Below are 18,252 nucleotides of genomic sequence, written 5' to 3' on the forward strand. Positions count from 1 at the left end.
CTAATCTTGATCATAATGAAGCAATACTACTCTTTTCGAGGTTGTTGAGTTTAACAGAAAAAGTTTATTTCGTTTATTTAGTCACAAAGAAAGTAAATGTCGTTCTGGAATTTTGGATATGTAAGCAGTTTGTTGAATTGAAGTATATAGTGTAGGATATAATAACTATCTTCATTTATAAGACTGGTCATTTGAGCTTTATTGTTTTGTCCTGACACGAAACATTCAAAAAACTAAAATTCCAGTGTTTCATAACTATAGAGCCAAATGGAAAAAATCTCACTCTTTTACAACATTGACGTTAATTTCACATGAATTACAATAAGTTTCTAATTCGTAGGACACCTTTAGTTCTCAATCAGTTCAAACAACCCATTCGGGGTGGTTTCAACCAAGCTGCGACATGTTGTAGTGTGTATTTCGTTCTACGCAGATGATACTGCTCGTTTAAGCTCTTCAAATCACTCATACTGCTTCTACTATTCATACGATCACTCCTCATAAGTCCCTGACATGGTTTTGATTTGGTAAACAAGCCGACCAGTCCAGAATCTGAAGCCCCTATTCATTAAACCATGCCATAACCTTCCGGATTTTATTAATTGATGCCAAATTACCCAATTATCAAAGTGTTTTTGATACAAAACCAGCAGTAAATAATTCTGAAGTACTTCGTTGAACTTATGACTGTTCATTCGTGTTGATTATATAATTGACTGTAGTTTAGTCTATGTCAATTGCTAAATAGACAACCGGAATAGCATTCGAGGTAAATTTTTATTGCATTGACATGAAACAAATTGCGACACACGATCCGCTATTGTATTGTTCTGCGAGGGTATGAATGAACCATCAATCAATTATCGTCAACTGATTCTACAATAAAAAAACCATTTCAGGGCGATCAAACCATTCTACTAAATAGTTATTTCTGCAACACCTTTGCAGAATATAAATCTCATTGTTTTTAGGGATTCGCTTACAAGGTGTACACGTGTAATGTTAAACTTTTTTTATTTGTTAGTTCGTTCTTCCAAACCAGAAATGAGTACATTAGTCTTGATGAAAGCGGGACATAAATTTCTTGTACTTGAACCGATGCATTTCTTATGAATTTACAAATAATACATAGAGGGACAGTTATGCCTAGAATATCAACATGGGACAATTGAACTTGATGTTATTTTTTGAAAAGATGGGAGCAAACAATAAGTTTGTTGGTGTTTTTCCGATAGATTACGCATAAAAACATCGTTTTATGAAGAAAAGTGAAAATTGTCAAAAAGAAACCTGAGACAACTATGCGCAGAACGGCAGTTAACCTGTGATAATCTGATGGTGTAATATCTGGTTAGTTTAGCTGGTGTTCACATTCCAGCCAGACTCCGAGAAAAATGGTCGTGTTGTCAAAAAGACATGAAACTTGACGTTGTCTGATGGATCACGAAGGCTATCATATTGACTAATTCTAGCAGTTCCTTTAGTTTGTTGCGAGCTATAAGTGTGGGACGTTAATCGACTGTTTGATTAGTAGAAGCTCATAATGAAGCTTCGATAATAATGAATAAGTTCAGCTTCGAGATAATTTTCGAAAGACTTCTGATATTCTGATATTCTAAATATTCTCTATATTAAAGTAACATGTTTTTACTGATGAGAAAAATTGATAATTGTGATCGGTATTGGTAATTATCTTATATTACATTGGTGAGTTTTTTTTTCTTTATTTCATACATACATAACACAGGAGGTATCTCGTCTAGGATCACAGAGGATCACATCATATCTCGTTCCACTTCGGTATTATTTATCTGATACACACCATCCAACAAATGTTAACTGAGTGATGATGACAGAAGGATGGTAAACACTGGAAGACAACAACCAAACAAAACGTCACATTTCAGGGCCACTAAATCATTATCAAAGATTTTAACGATGTAATTCTTTAAACATATCCAAAATCAACAGATAGCCTAACGGATTCCTACGTCAACTATGCGGTCGTGTCTCGGACACAACCCTGTTGTGACTTTTGGTGGGTTTTCAAGGAGGAGCATTTGCTATAACTTTGCAGATCACAAATTTCCCGCGGAGCACCATTTGAAAACCCCTGCTCTATTACATCAAAAGGACCAATTGGAGGGTAAAATTCTAAAAGTTTCAATGAAAATTTCTAGTTCATTTTGTTTGATTACCTGACACATGTAGTCCTGACACTCATTTCACCATTTATCGATGGATTTCCTGTTCGTTCCACAAATAATTACCATTATAATATTGGGTTGGGGAAAAAGAAATGTCGTATATTGTCAATATATGGCAGCACTTAAACATATCTTGTTTTGTACTTATCGCATCGGGTCATACTATACGGCTATTTAAAGATGATCTGTGCTACAAGTGTCGTTTTGACAGTGTTGTGATTGTCCTTTTCAGTCTCAAGTTATAGTGCGTCAAAGATGAAGTCCACCAAGAAATTCGCCATATTTTACGTTTTTACTACCTGCGAGGTAAAACTGCAACGAAGGCGGCCGAAAAAAATTAGTGTAGTTTATGGACCCGATACTGCAACGATTCGCACAGCACAGCGTTGGTTTGATCTTTTTCGTTCTGGTATAGTGGCTGTCGAAGATACACCCCGTACTGGTAGGCCAATCGTCGTGGAAACCGATAAAATCGTTGAAATCATCCAAGTAGACCGGCATGTGAGCACTCGCTCGATTGTCCAGGAACTGGGTATAGACCATAAAACCGTTTGGAACCATTTGCAGAAGATTGGATTCCTAAAAATAGCTGGATGTATGGATGCCACACGAGTTGACGCAAAAAAATCTTTTAGACCGAATCAACGCCTGCGACGCACTGCTGAAACGGAACGAACATTTTTGAAGAAGATGGTGACTGGTGATGAAAAGTTGATCACGTACGACAACTTAAAGCGAAACAAGTCGTGGTCGAAGCGCGGTGAGCCGGCCCAAACCATTGCCAAGCCCGGATTAACGGCCAGGAAGGTTTTGTTGTGTGTTTGGTGAGATTGGAAGGGAATCATCCACTATGAGCTGCTCAACTATGACCAGACCCTCAACTCGGTTCTCTACTGTGAGCAGCTTGACCGTTTTAAGCATGCGATTGACCAGAAGCGACCAGAAATGATCAATAGGAATGGTGTTGTTTTCCACCAGGACAACGCTCGACCCCACACATCTTTGATGACCCGCCAGAAGCTACGAGAGCTGGCTCCAAGTGATTATCATCTCTTCCGGTCCATGCAAAACGCTCTTGGTGATACTAAGTTGGTCTCAAAAGAGGCTCGCGAAAACTGGCTGTCTGAGTCTTTTGCAAATAAGAAGGGGGGGTTTTATAAGGGGGGGATAATGAAGTTGCCTTCTAAATGGCAACAAGTTTGCGAGCAAAACGGCGCATATTTGAAACAAATTGGATAATTTTAAGTATGTTAAATAAAGCGTCAAATTTCGATCAGAAATACGACATTTATTTTTCCTCAACCCTATATAAAATCATACAGTTTTCGTTCAATATGTTCTTGCAATTTCGAAAAAAAACCTCTTATTTCATAACATTGAATACATATTCGATACATAAAAGTAAATTTTCATTCATAGTTTTTATTTTAAAAGCATGTTCATTCCACCTGAAAATCCATATTTATTTTCGCCTCCCAACGAAAGCATACGATTTATTTTTATTCTTTATTTTTGAGACATTCAGCCTCCTGGGCTGGTTCGTCTCAGAAAAGCACACGAAGCTTAATGCCGTCGTAATTAACTCTTCAAAATCAGAATCTAAATTGGATTACGACTCCAATAATAGAAAAAAGCAAAAGCAGCAGGTTTTCCATTTTTGTAGTCTTTATTTTTAGATTTTCCAAAACAATACTCGGAACACGACAATTCAGTATAGTTGTATCGATGAACCCCAGTGCGAACCCAACAGCTTTCGGGTTGAACCTAGTGCGAAACTAGGTTGAAACTGAGTGAATAAAACGGGAAGTGGATTATATCTATGGTATAACTGCAATGGTGACGTAGGACTATCGTTGATTCAGTGATCATTTGTTTGAAGTTGAATCTGAATCCATTCTGAATGAATGACCAAATGAATATTTGAGGCACTTCGAAAACGAGAGCTCTTTCGCTTGCATGTTATTTTCAATGCCAAGAGGAACTGTGAGATTATTTTGCAGCAGCGATATCTTTCCGGATTCTTCTCGAAGTCCACCACCAGTGGTTAATGTTAACTCGATAACCACCTGTTAATTGCACATGATTGAAAAACCACAAAATCAATTGTATTTGGTCGCAGTATTATATGGATAGAAAACGTTAAAATAAACTCTTTCGCTTGAATGTAATTTTCAATTCCCAAGGGATCTGGCAGATTATTTTTCAGCAACGATAATATCTTTCCGGAATCTTCTCGATGCTGGATGGCAACCAAACAAAAATAGTTCCGCGCGTGTATGTGTGTGTGGTGGCTGCTCCGATGTCTCAATCGGAACCGTTTTTCGGTGCTGATACTTGGTCACCATCTTTTCTTCTCCTGCCTCCTGCCTCCTGGCTTTTCTGCCCTCCCTCACAGTTCCAAACAAACTGCATGTCTTTCAGGTCAGGTCAGGCTAGATAATGAATCCCTCGATCCCTTGATTCCTCGCCGAAAAAGAATAATTTTCAGAAGCTTTCCTGTTAATTGCGATCAATTGAAAAATCACAAAACCAAATGTATTTGGTTGCATTGTTATATGGATAGAAAACATTAGAATAAACTCTTTCTCATCAATGTAATTTTAAATTCCCAGGGGAACTGACAGAGTATTTTTCAGCAACGATTAGTTCTTTCCTGATTTTCCTCGATACTCGAAGCCCACCAGTGGTTAATGCTAGCTCAATAACCACCAATAAGCACTTAATTGAAAAATATTTGGTCGCAGTGTTACATGGATAGAAAACATTAAAATGAACTCTTTCGCATGAATGTATTTTTCAGTTCTCAGGGGAACTGGCAGATTATTTTTCAACAACGATTGCATCTTTCCTGAAATTTCTCGATGCTGAATGGCATCCAAACGAAAATAGTTCCGCGCGTGTATGTGTGTGCGGAACCGTTTGTGGCATCACTCTCCTCCGGATGGATTCCCTTTCGGCCTAAGGTGCGATGATAAACGAAGAGCTTCACCACAACAGCGACAACATGCTCCAATCACTGTTCAATTATAACTGAGTGAATTTCCGAGTGGCGCTCGCTTATATACCGATTGGTGATTTCAATAGCCTGTTTTGAAAGCAATTTTAAGACTATTGAAACAAGTTTTTGGATCAAAAAGTAACAAGTATATAACGCGTAGACATTTTATCTTTAGAATGAAGTGTTAATCATACCATTTCGTTCAGCTGTTTAGGAGCTATTAACGCTCAAAATCTCGGTCTCCGGCGTAACGCTTTCGTTTTCGAAACTTTGATTTTACACCCCGGTATAGAAATGAAAGACGTAGTCCTACGTCAAAAAATGTTTTGACAGCAGTTAGGTTGAAACTGAACAAAAACGAATTCGCTGTAAGAAAGCGCTCACGCTATGAACAGTAAAACAGCTAATCTGTGTTCAAGAGTAGGGGAAAAAGGGGGGAATTTGGACCACCTAAGCAAATCGCCTAATATGTCCAAACCAATACGGTCTAAATAAAAAATGTCACATTGTATACTGAGCTACACTTGTTTTCTCTCAATAAATAATGTTTAATCATTATATGAAGCTTCAATCTACCAAATATATCATAAAATAAAAGAGATCAAAATTTTGGACATTAAAATTTGATACGGGGTGATTTGGTCCAGTGTGTGTTTCATCGAAAAAAACATACTTATGTTTATGTAAAGTATTTTGGGATAATGTTACAATCAGTAACAATGTTTTGGGATCGATACCGGGTGTCTTGGCCAGATTCCAGACCAGAAAAGTTGGATTGACACCATCTCGAATTCTGCATTAATATTTTCACTGTTGGTAGAGCATTTTCAAACACTTTTGATGCTTGGTCAAAGAAAATCCGTTCTCGGTGGCCTGCGTTGCTCTCTCAAGCTCCTCCCTCTTCCAACGTTGTCTGTCTATCTTCTTTTTGTAATTCAGCGGCATCTGGAATCAATTAGACCAAAGAAAAGTCTCAAACCTGTAGGACCAATTCACCCCACAAAAACGTGTCCATGTCACCCCACACAACACGCAAAAAATTAAAATACAATTAACTTCATTTATTGTTATCAAACTTACAGTTTCGCTACATCAAATTGTTCCTCTTCTGTAGGCGAACTGAACTTTACTGCACAGTACACGAAAAGTTTGTTTAATTAGCGGGAAAAACCTCAAAACCACTATCGGAAAACTCACATTTTTTGACGATCAAAGTGCTTGCTGTGTTTATGCTACCGTTTCCCTCTACTTGTGAAGTTTTACCAAAGTTTTTTTTTACTTTAAGTACATACGGTTCAGTGCTCCCGTGGCCGAGTGGTTAGCGTCAAACCTAACATGCCGGGGGTTCGGGTTCGATTCCCGTTCTGGTCGGGGAAATTTTTCTTCAAAGAAATTTCCTCTGACTTGCACTGTGGTCACGCGTATTCTAGAGCTTGCCACTCAGAATGCATTCAAGGCGTGTTATTTGGCATAGAAATCTCAACTAAGTACTAATGAAAATGACGCAAGTAATACTACGTTGAGACGGCGGAGTTCCTCTAGGAACTTTAGTGCCATATAAGAAGAAGAAGACATACGGTTCAACAATAGAAGAAAATCACATTATAAAAATCCAAGTTGAGCCGTAATTTTTGAGATGAAGGGGTGGTCCAAATCACCCAATGTTACCCTATTTGTAAATATTGAAACTGTATTCGAATAGCTGTCCTAGAAGCAAGCAATGAAAATATTTTGAGTAAAGTGCGCTACACATACAGCGTCACAGTCACCGTCTAGTCAACTATTCTCTTGGACTTATTTTTCCGACGTCAAAGTTGCCGGTGATTGTGTATGTGAATGCTACCATACGATTTCCATGGGAGAATATTTGACATTTCATTCCTTCGCGTTGACTTCACGGTGACGGGACGTTGTATGTGTAGCGCACTTACGTTGCCTTAATTTTTTTGTTTATTTTGTGATCAAACATAGTAATAAAAAAAAGTAGTAAATTGTACTGAGCACAATTTTCCATGAAAACAAAAATCATTCATCGATAATGCACAACAATAACTGAATCGTTATTGCCTATGTTGAGCCGAACGAAGAACAATTGCTGTGCCTATCAGCGAGTAAACATTGCATGCTGCACGCGCTCTATATCATTCGGAATTGGGTATGTGCTGCATTTATCCGGCGGTGGTTTTCCTCCCAAACAATAATTATATACTGACTTGCTTTCTTCGCAATTTATGGAACTTCCACTTTATGCATTTCGATCATTCTATCATTATTGTCTGCGTCTGCGACTCCAATAAATTTTGCGTATTCATTGTTGTCAGTTATTGATATCGTAAACTTTTGCTAAGTGTGCCTGTCTATTTAAATTAATTTCACGTTGATCACCGTGAATCGAATTGGCGGAACAGTTCCCACGGAAACGAATAGGGTGAAATTGTAAACACAGGCTAGGGCGCAACGTTCGACCTTGTTTTGCAACAGCAATTAGCCGCTTTAAATCTTCAACCAAATTGTGTTGAACTTGACCATTCGCCTGGGTATGGTCAAAAGCAGCAGAAAGATAAACTGCGATGAACTGGTACACATTATGCAGCTGTTTTGGTTACATTATACTGCTAACCCGCTTTGGCCAGTGACGCAAAACTACGGCTTCGTTTCTCAACGGGATACGACCAATTGGGACGAACTGTTGTTTCCGATTTTCGCGCATTATGTTAATGACCCCCCCACTGACGATCATGCTGACTGATTAGAGATTGTGGCTGACTGTAGGGCATAATTCACCAACCTTGGTTGGTTGTTCTCAATTTTCAAAGGAAGTAAAATCATGTTTAGCTGAAGAAACAACTACGTAAGAAATACTGCGATAATTTATGCAGAGATAAATGGAAATCTTCTCGTTTACGCCGGGCCATTGCAAGCTCCAATTAAACCTACAAACAAAATGCGTAGAAAACGAGCAAACATAAAAAAACAGTGATCATCTCTACGGTGTAACAGCCAGATTCCGAGGCGCTTGGAACAAGGCACTGAATTTATGATCTGCTGGAAAACACGTAGTGTTTTTTTCGTTTACACTAATTAAAATTTCTCTTCAAGAGCTTTGTTCTTTTCATTTTCGTGAAAGCGCTGGGGTTGACCACAATGGAAATGTAAACATAGTCAGAGTCAGTTAAACGTCGAAATAAAAAAGACGGGTGGGTAATGTCGGGGACATAACCGGAGTGACGTAGGACTGTACAAAAGGGACAGCTTTTGCTAAATATATATTTTAAATATATTGTTTTATTTTCTTCACCTACGTGAATACCTACCTATCTACCTGAAAAATGGATTAGTTTACTGTTTACTTTTTATGAACATGTTGGGGGTTCTGAAAAGAATTTTTGGTGTTGTGTTTTTGCGTTTTTTTTACAAACTTTCTCAATTTTTTCTCACTGTCTTATAGTTGATTCTTGATTTTTTTCCGAAGACTTTGTACTTATTAAATGTTCAACGCCGGACATCTTTCGGCGTATGCACATATCGTACAATCAAAATGATGGCTGCATAGGTGGTCATCAGCTCATTCACTATCATATATTTCACTATTGAGCACATTACCGTACCTTAAACTGTTTCCGTGTTTCGGAGACGAATGAATTGTAAGATTTGTAGTTTCCGCAAACAAAGTAAATAAAACATGAAAAAGAACCGAGGTTTTGGAGACGAACTCTACGATCCGTCGAGAAATAAGCGAGCTATAAGCGTTCTGAAAAACCAACAGTAAATACAGGGACGGATGACCTTCGGATTAAAGTCCTTTAAAATAAGAACAGAGCAGCAGGAAATACATAGCTCATCATGTTGCTCCTTAGTTATGTTTCTATACAATGCAGATGTAACGTCAGTCAATTTTCAACATCAGTTATCAACCAAAGAAAGCAGTTCTTGCTACCGAGAAAATTCGTGAATGCCATCCTGCATACAATGTGTTGTAATTTGAAGCCACTTTCAATTCGGGAACCATGCATGGGTTTGTGTAAACTGAATGATAAATTTAAAAGACCCCAACCACCAATAAGTTCAAGAACAAGCATAAACAAAATAAATCAGTTTATATTATATGTCATATTATGTCACTTTAGAATGCATTGGTATTGTGAAAAACTTTCAATAACTCTTCTTTGAAAGGTATAATGGCCCTGAAAAGCGCCGTGTTTTACGGTGGCTGGTTTTGCCACCAAAGCAGTCTGTATAAACAAACTTTTTCCTTCTTCTACCTGCTTCCGTTTTGCGATTGCGTTTGCCACTTGCTGAAACTAGTTGTTGCCTCCGAACCGAATGTGCTCTGTTCTGTAGGCGAGTTTTCTTATTGTTGTGAGCAGCTTTGCAAGCAAACTCGAGCACTCCGGCGGCCGAAATTCTATAACCGCTATTAGGTATACTGGTGTTCCGGCACCAATCCGTTGATGCGATGTGATGTGAAACGATGCCATACAACCACACTGATTTACGGTTTGAAAGAGAATGATATATTTTTCAGCGGATGTTTCATGTTTCTTTGTTTTTAAGAGGCTTTAAACTTTGCAGTTCATTCGCCTCCAGCCCAGTGAAGAGCCACAATAAAACCAGTCCAGAGGGGACTGGCGAAAGGGAAACCAACAAAATCACTCATCAGACCTGTCCGCTCGACTCTCGGTTAAAGAAGAAGGTAGGAAGGGATCCTATGCTTCATAAGATATTTAATATATGCTGTAAAGAAAAGTAAAAATTTACTGATCCGAGGACCAAAGCAGTAACGAAGCACAAGTGACCCAGCGAAGGGCGTGTTCCAAAGCCAAAAAACAAAAAGGTCCTTCTCAGGAGGATAGGAAGGAAAGGAGTGGAAAGGATTTGGGTGGGATTAGTGGATTGGGAGGTGGTGGGAGTGGTATGGGAAGGAAAGAGGGGAGGAGTAGGTGTGGGGTGGGGTGAAATGAAATGAAATACAGTTTGAATAGATAATAAAATATAGTGGTTTTGAATTTGATGGTATATAGTATAGCTGAAAAATGGAGAGGTTTATTTAATGAATTTATTCTCCTTGGTGAGTGTGGCTGTAGGAATAGGAAGTTGATTAAAGTATAATGTAATGGATAGAAGATAGATGTGGGTATGAAAGTATATATTATATTATTTGTTATTTAATATTATTGAATGCGTGTATATACATGTATGAATACCTTCCTTCCGACCCGTACATACATGTGTATACACACATAAACACGCATACATGACTGTGAAGTGGCGAACTTTAATAAGCACTTTCCAAGGTATTTAGTATTTCGGTTTAGATTTTACCAAAGAAGTCGGTTTCTTTCAGAAACGCAATTAAATTGGTTTCTTGGGTCTCGTCTCTACTGAGGATATCTCGGAGACTCTGACCTATGTTGTGTCGGACTCGAGCATCTTTGGTATGTTGACATTCAAGTAAAAGATGGCTAACGGAAACCGGAGCTTCGTTGCAAGCACATTGGGGTTTTTCGGCTCTGCAGAACAAGTGTGAGTGGGTGAAGTTAGTGTGCCCAATTCGAAGACGGGTAAGGACTTGCCTTTCCCTACTATTGAGGCGGTCATCCCAAGGGAGAGTGGAATTTTTAATTTTATGAAGATGAGTGGGACGGCTGTTTATCCAGCCTATGTCCCAGCTTTCACGGACTTGCTGTTTTACCCAGCGGACAATGTCAGATGGAGGACAGGGCATGTCTGGGGGATCTATTTTGCTGCCCTTGCCGGCCAGTATGTCGGCGGCTGTGTTTCCACGGATTCCTGAGTGACCAGGAACCCAGCAGAAGGAGATGTTTTTATTTGAAGCAGCCTCTTCTGTTTGCTTAATCCATGGATGTTTGCTGTTTCCACTCAGAAGATCGTGGAGACAGCTAGCTGAGTCTGAGAATATTGTGGTAGGAAGAAACTCATGGGTGCATTCTTGGGTAGCTATTAAAAGGGCGAAAGCTTCCGCACTGAAGATGGAGCATTGCGGTGGAAGAGAAAAGCTACCAGTGTATCTACTCTCAAAGACTCCACATCCAACTCCATCGGCACTGACTGAACCATCTGTGTATACCTGGTGGTTGATTTGAAAATTGGATGCAACGAGGTTATTGAAGCAGGCTTTGACTTTTGGAGAAGGGTCTCCCGCTCGAACTGTCTTGAGAAGTTCAAGGTTAATGTTCGGCGGTTTGACGTTCCAATTTCTTCCCGTCGCAGATGAACGTTCACATATATCGGGAAGATCTTTGTTCGTGAGATTTTTGAACCATGTTTTAGCTCTATGTATTAATGGGACATTGTGGTCGCTTTCGGGGAGTGACAAGTGACGGATGGCTTTATTGGTGATGGCTTTTGTTACCAGGTGGGTGAAGGGAAGTTGCCCACTTTCTGCCATTACAGCAAGAGTGGGACTGGTGGGAAAAGCGCCAATTGCGAGCCTAATTGCTTTATTGTAAATTGGTTGAATGGTGTTTAACACCCTGTCCCCTCCACGGCTGAAGGTGCCTATTCCGTAAAGGATTTGTGGGACCAACCAAACATTTACAACATTTAGCAACGTCTTTCTATGACCAGAGGCTAGGTTGCCTGCGATAGACTTGATGATGTTCAATTTCTTTCTGGTGGCTATTTTGGTCTTTTGGGAATGTGATAGGAAGTTGAGTTTCTTGTCGAAAGTAACCCCTAGTATTTTCAATGTCCTCATTGTAGGGATCGGGATTTTGTTGAGCTGAAGATAGGTTCTCCTTCTGAGAGCTTTTCCGATATGTATGTGTTTGGATTTCTCCGGGGAAATTTTAAAACCTGTTTTTAGAGCCCAGTTTTGGATGGAGTCTAAGGTTTTTTGAAGCCTCTTTCTCTGAATTAAGCCGAAGCAGCTCGTAGAGATAAGAGTGATGTCATCTGCATAGACTATGACCTTTATATGGTCCGGGATAATCTCGAATAGAGATTGCATGGCAATTTTGAAGAGGGTTGGTGAAAGTGCTGAGCCTTGTGGGAAGCCGTTTTCTGGGATTTTTAGAGAAGATTGGTGGTTGTTGATAACGGTTTTGAAAGACCGGTTTTCTAGAAAACTTTTAACGAAGAGACCTAATCTCCCACGAATCCCCCAGTCGAAAAGGCTTTTCAGCACTGGGTACCTCCATGCCCGATCGAAGGCCTTGGATAAATCCAGGGAAACAATATCAATGTGGTGTAATTTTTCAGTTGCGTCGTCTAGGATTTTTTCGATTGCTACAAGGCAATCTTCTGTACCTTTTCCCGCACGGAAGGCGAATTGTCTGGGATCAATCAGCTTATTTGACTCTAGAAAAGTCGTTAAGCGTCGATTGACCATTTTTTCCAAGACTTTCCCAACACAACTTAGGAGAGTGATGGGGCGGAAATTGTCAAGAAGATGGTTGTTCATGTCTGGTTTCGGGATACAGATCATTAAACCCTCTTTCCAGCAACTGGGGAGGGTTCCACTGTCCCAGACTTTGTTGAGGAGCTTCAGAAGTGCTTTTTTCCCGAGATGGGGTAGATTCTTAAGCATAGGGTAGCTAATGTCATCAGGTCCTGTGGATCCTTGTTTGACTTTGTTCAGTACCCAATCGAGCTCTTTGAGGGAGAGGTTTTTGTTGAAGTCAAATTCCACATCGGTATGAAAATCGATGGGAATTCTTTCGCATTCCGTTTTGTGGGTTAGAAAGGTTTGGTCGTAGTTTTGATTGGAGGAGGCGGAAGCAAAGAAATCTCCAAACGCCTCGGCGATGATTTTCCGGTCATTGGTGTATTGACCGTTAATTAGAAGATTATATTCTTTGCTTCTTTTCTTTCCATGAAGCCTGCCAATCTTACTCCATAAATCCTTTGTTGACGCGTTGGGATTAATTTCGCTGACGAATTTAACCCAACTGTTGTGCTTGGCTGTGTTGATAGCAGTCTTAGCTTCTTTGCGAGCCCTTTGGAACTCTGCAAGCAGAGTGGGTCTCAGTGGGCTGTCCGGATGGGCCTTTCTTAATTTGCGTAGGGCCTTACGTCGACCTTTGATCGCTGCCTTCAGCTCAGGTGACCACCATGGGACACATTTCTTGCCAGGGATGCCACTGGTTCTGGGGATGTGCACCATTGCAACTTCTAGGACAACTTTGGAGAATTCCTCGGCTGTCCAATCTCGTTTAGCGGAGAGGCGGTTTTCAATGTCAAACTGATAGCCAGCCCAGTCAGCGTATTCAAATTTCCATCTTGGCCTTGTTGAAAACTCTGGAGAAGTTTGGCCGAAGGAAGTGAAGATTGGAAAATGATCGCTTCCGCAAGTATCATCGTGGATGTTCCAAGAAAGTTTTGAAGATAGTTTGTCTGATACTATAGTGAGATCGATGGCTGAAGTAGTACCAGAATAATGGATTCTGGTGTGTTGGCCGTTGTTAAGAAGGAGAAGAGAATGGTCGGATATGAAATCCTCAATGATGGATCCTTTTCGATCGAGGTATGCACCTCCCCAGGCGTATGAGTGGGCGTTGAAATCACCCATAAGCATGATTGGGGCGGGAAGTTGGGTGAACAGATGGTCCAGTTGGCCGCGTAGAGTGTTCGGATCGGAATCATTAGTGATGTAGATGCTAACGACGGTGATTGGAAAGGGGTGTTTAATGCGCACTACCACTGCCTGAAGATCAGTGGTAATGGGAAGAAGATCATGTGGAGTGCCATCTTTGATTGCGATTGCAACTCCGTTTTTTGAGGGGTTGGGACCCTCTTTGAAATATGTGATATATTTTGAGATGAAGTGTTTATCGAAGTTGTTTGGAGTCATAGTTTCTTGAAGGGCTATGACTGTGGGATTAGAGTTTGAAATAAGCATTTTCAGTTCTAGAATATTTCGTCGGATACTTCTGATGTTCCATTGTATCCCGAATTTCTGTGTTGGAGTGAATGTGTTGGTGTTTTTAACTCTAATTCCTAAGTCTTAATTGTGTGTATGTTTGAACTATTCAAAGAGAATTAGTTCGATGGTCCTTTACCCTTGGAAAGAGAAGCTTTCTTTGAGGTATTGGTGTTGTTTTTGTTTGGTGTAGAAGTCTTTGGAGTGTTTGTTGTGTTTGTGTTGTTTTTTGTTGAATGTGCGTTGCTGTTGTTGTTATTGTTGTTTTTTGTTTGATGTTTGTTGTTGTTGTTGTTTTTTGTTGGTGTTGTGTTGTTATTTGTTGGTGGTGTAGTTCTTTGTTCGTTTTTTGTTCTTTTCTTGTCCTTGTTATTTTGGATTTCATCTTCGGATTTTTGATCTGAATCAGAAGATGATCCTTTCGCCATTTTCCGTTTATTTTTATTTTTGTTTGGAACATCAGAAGTGTCCATTGAAATGACTGATTCGGATTCGGATTCCGTTGTTGAGCTGTCGGTTGTCGACTCTGTCATAGAAGTATCGATTGTAGTGTCAATTGGGGGAGTGCTTTCGCGGCTAGAAGAGGCCGAAGCGGCCGAGGCGCAGTTGCATTTGCAGTTGCAGCTGGGTGTTGGTTTTTGCAAGTTGGAGAGTCTGTCTTGCAGAACACTTGCAAAAGTTGGTCCATTATTTTGACCGTTGTATTTTTCTTTCGCCTCTTTGTAGGAGATACCATAGTCGATTCTTAATTTTGTGATGTTGTTCTCAGTTTGCCATACGGGGCATTTCCTATTCGAAGAGGAATGGTCCCCTTGGCAATTCAAGCAAAATGCTGAAGCATTGCAGGTTTTAATTCCATCCTTTTGTTCTGGATGTTCCTGTCCACAATTTCGGCAAAGCGGGTTCTCGCGTTTGCATCGCTTGCTCGTATGTCCAAATTTATAGCATTTGAAACATTGCATTGGGTTGGGATAGAAATTTCTAGTCCCAGCCCGAATAAATCCGAAGTTAATAAAATCGGGAACAACAGTTCCACGAATTGTCAAAATGAGAGTAGCGGTTGGAATAACAATGTTATTCTCCTTCCTGGTGATTCGCTTGACATCGATCACACCTTGATCGGAAAGCTCTGTCACCAGTTCGGATTCTTTGATGTCAATTACATCACGGCAAGTAACAACGCATTTACGTTGATTTAGAGTAGGGTGGTAAATTACTTCGATAGGGGTTTCATCGATCAATTTGTTGATTAAAAGGAGCTTACCAATTATATCCTCGTCCTTGGCCGTAAGGATATACTGCGTCCTCTTTTTGTCGTCCCGTTGTGGTCGCGCTGTGTAGTGTTTCTTCCCTACATCGTTGGCGATCGTCTTACTCACGACGAACGGGTTAGTCGGGATCGCGTTCTCTCCTGTGGCACGAAGTAACAGGATCTGAAGGTTGCCGTTCAGTGGGTCGGCCCACCTTGGAGCAGTACGTTGGGTAGGTTTACCCTCGTACAAATTTGTAGCCCGGCCTCCCGGAGGCCCGGAGCTACTTGAAGCCATGCTTCTGCTTGACTATACCTAGGTTATAGTCAGCAGGTACGGATATAAAACCACTAAAATTCCTTATGGGGGATATTCACTAAGGGGTATTTTCCCAGAAAATCACACTTTGTTCCGATAAAGCACTTTGAAAAGCCACCAACAGGTGCAGAAAATTTCAAATTACACTTAATCTAATAATTGCTTCAGTCACTTCACTGTTTGTATGCGTGTTTTTTTTTTCTTTTTAGATTTTATTTAATAATTAAGATTCACTATTAGCACTACAGAAAAAAACTGGCAACACTGCCCGAAAGAAAAAAGGGGGCGTGGCGTCAGTGACGCCGAAAAAGCGCGCGCTTTTTCCGGCGAACCGGTGAGCACCGCCACCTCAGTGAACGTTTGTTGATATCCTCTTCTGCTATCCTCGGGTTGCGATGCTGAAAATCAATTTGTATTTAGGACTAATCAAGCCTTCAGAAAGGCTGCTCTAAGCATTTGATTAGTTGTGCGAGAAAACTCCTATTTTTCCGTACTCTTTTACAAGGGCGCTAAAAACACGACCGAATCGGTTGAATGTCAGTAGCACCTTGTTTCAGCGGATCCGCGCCTTTTGTACTCTAGCGGTACACGCTCATAGGATAGAGACAAATCGGCAGACTCAGCCAAAGGGGCGAGTCCAACGAGACGAACGAAAGAGCGTTAAAAGGCAGCGATGGCAAAAAAATACATTCATTACGATTTGTTCGCTCGTTGGATTCACATGCAGGCTAAAAAGGGTCCTTTTCAGGATCACAAAATTATCTTTAATCTAAAGAGTTTATTGTTTTGTTATCACTCGATATCCCCATCTTGTTCGGCTAAACCTTCCTGTTTAGCGATTGTGTTTGCCACTCGCCACAGCTTTCACAGTATGAAAATTTCTTCCCATCCAGCTTGTGACATGTTGTACAGTAAATTATATTTAATGCAACGTGCCGAAACACCACTCAGTGTCGCAATGGAGACGATTTTAACCTGCAATTGAACATTTGCGATGACAGTGGTACAGTGTCGACTTTCAATGTGGGGTCATGATTTGGATCTATGTTTACAAAAATGTCCAACTAAATATGTCGCATTACATGACCGTCCAATTAGCTAAATGTCGAACTAATTGTAAATTACTGTATTTTCATTCTGGAAACAATTTAAGAATTGGTGAAAATTGAATAATCAGGAAAGTCCCCAACTATCAACAAGCTAACAACAACTGCCAAATCCACATACTCATCAGATCCTGGCAAACAAATTATGAAAAAATCAATTTGTGTTTTATTATTATTTTGGATATTATTATAGAAAGCACTGAACTATATTTCGTAAACTCTTTTTTGAAAGGTTTAATGGCCCTGATAAGCGCCGTGTTTTATGGAATTTTAGAAAACTTAGTACTCGTGGTTTTGAAAAAAAACCATTTCGAACGCACTCGATGCCGCCTTGTTCTGGATTTGCCACCAAAGCAGATTGTATAAAGAACAAACTTTTTTCTTCTGCTACCTGCTGCCGTTTTGCGATTGCGTTTGCCACTCGCCACTCGCTGCAACTGCCTGTTGTCGTGATGTCCACCGAACCGAATGTGTTCTGTTCTGAATGCGGGTTTTCTTATCGTCGCGAGCAACTTTGCCAGCCAACTCGATCACTTCGGCGGCCGAAACTTTATAACGCTAGGTGGACTGGTGTACTGGAACTAACGCGCTCGGCCTAGCTACCCTTGCGGAGTAATTGGCGAATTCACCTACGGGGAATCGCAGGCTAACACGGTTCGAGCGGGATTTTGCCTTTCCCTTCACTTTTCCTCCTTTGTCATATCCAGACATGGCTGCTTGTGTTGGTTTGTTAATGTGATGTGATGCGAAATGATGTGGTGTACGGTTTCGATGAGCATGATCGTTACGGAAGGAAGGAAGGTCTTGTATTATAGAGACTTTAAACTTTTGCAGTTCATTCGTCTCTAGCCTTGAGAAAGGCCCTTTGAAAACTCTACTCTAATCTACTTCAGCGCTACCACCTCCGCCCTCTTGCCTTGAGAAAGGCACTCGATCCCTCGCCGTCCAGCTCGTACAGCAACGATGTTTTCCAGTCGGTGTCCACACAAAGAATGATCGTTACGGAAGGAAGGAAGGAAGGTATTGTATTATAGAGACTTTAAACTTTTGCAGTTCATTCGTCTCTAGCCTTGAGAAAGGCCCTTTGAAAACTCTACTCTATTCTACTCCAGCGCTACCACCTCCGCCCTCTTGCCTTGAGAAAGGCACTCGATCCCTCGCCGTCCAGCCCGTCCAGCAACGATGTTGTCCAGTCGGTGCCACACAAAGAATGATCGTTACGGCAGCGGAGCGGGGATTTTTAAGCTGACTGGCTGGCTCGAGAATTACGCATGTGTGAGACTGCGACCAATGTTTCGTTCATTTTTTTCTTTTTCCTTTCCAATCGTGCTTCATTCTATTTCGCTGCTGCTCTGGTTGCCCGTTTTGGTCGGTACGATTTGAGGAGCACAGAATGGACCAATCAAAAATGGGCACATAGTGCATTTGGACAATGCTTGATATTTCACAATTATTCAATTATTTATCCCAAGAAAAATGAAATGTTATTCAT

This window comes from Toxorhynchites rutilus, chromosome 1 (genome assembly GCF_029784135.1).
Source record: "Toxorhynchites rutilus septentrionalis strain SRP chromosome 1, ASM2978413v1, whole genome shotgun sequence".
NCBI classification, from domain to species: domain Eukaryota; kingdom Metazoa; phylum Arthropoda; class Insecta; order Diptera; family Culicidae; genus Toxorhynchites; species Toxorhynchites rutilus.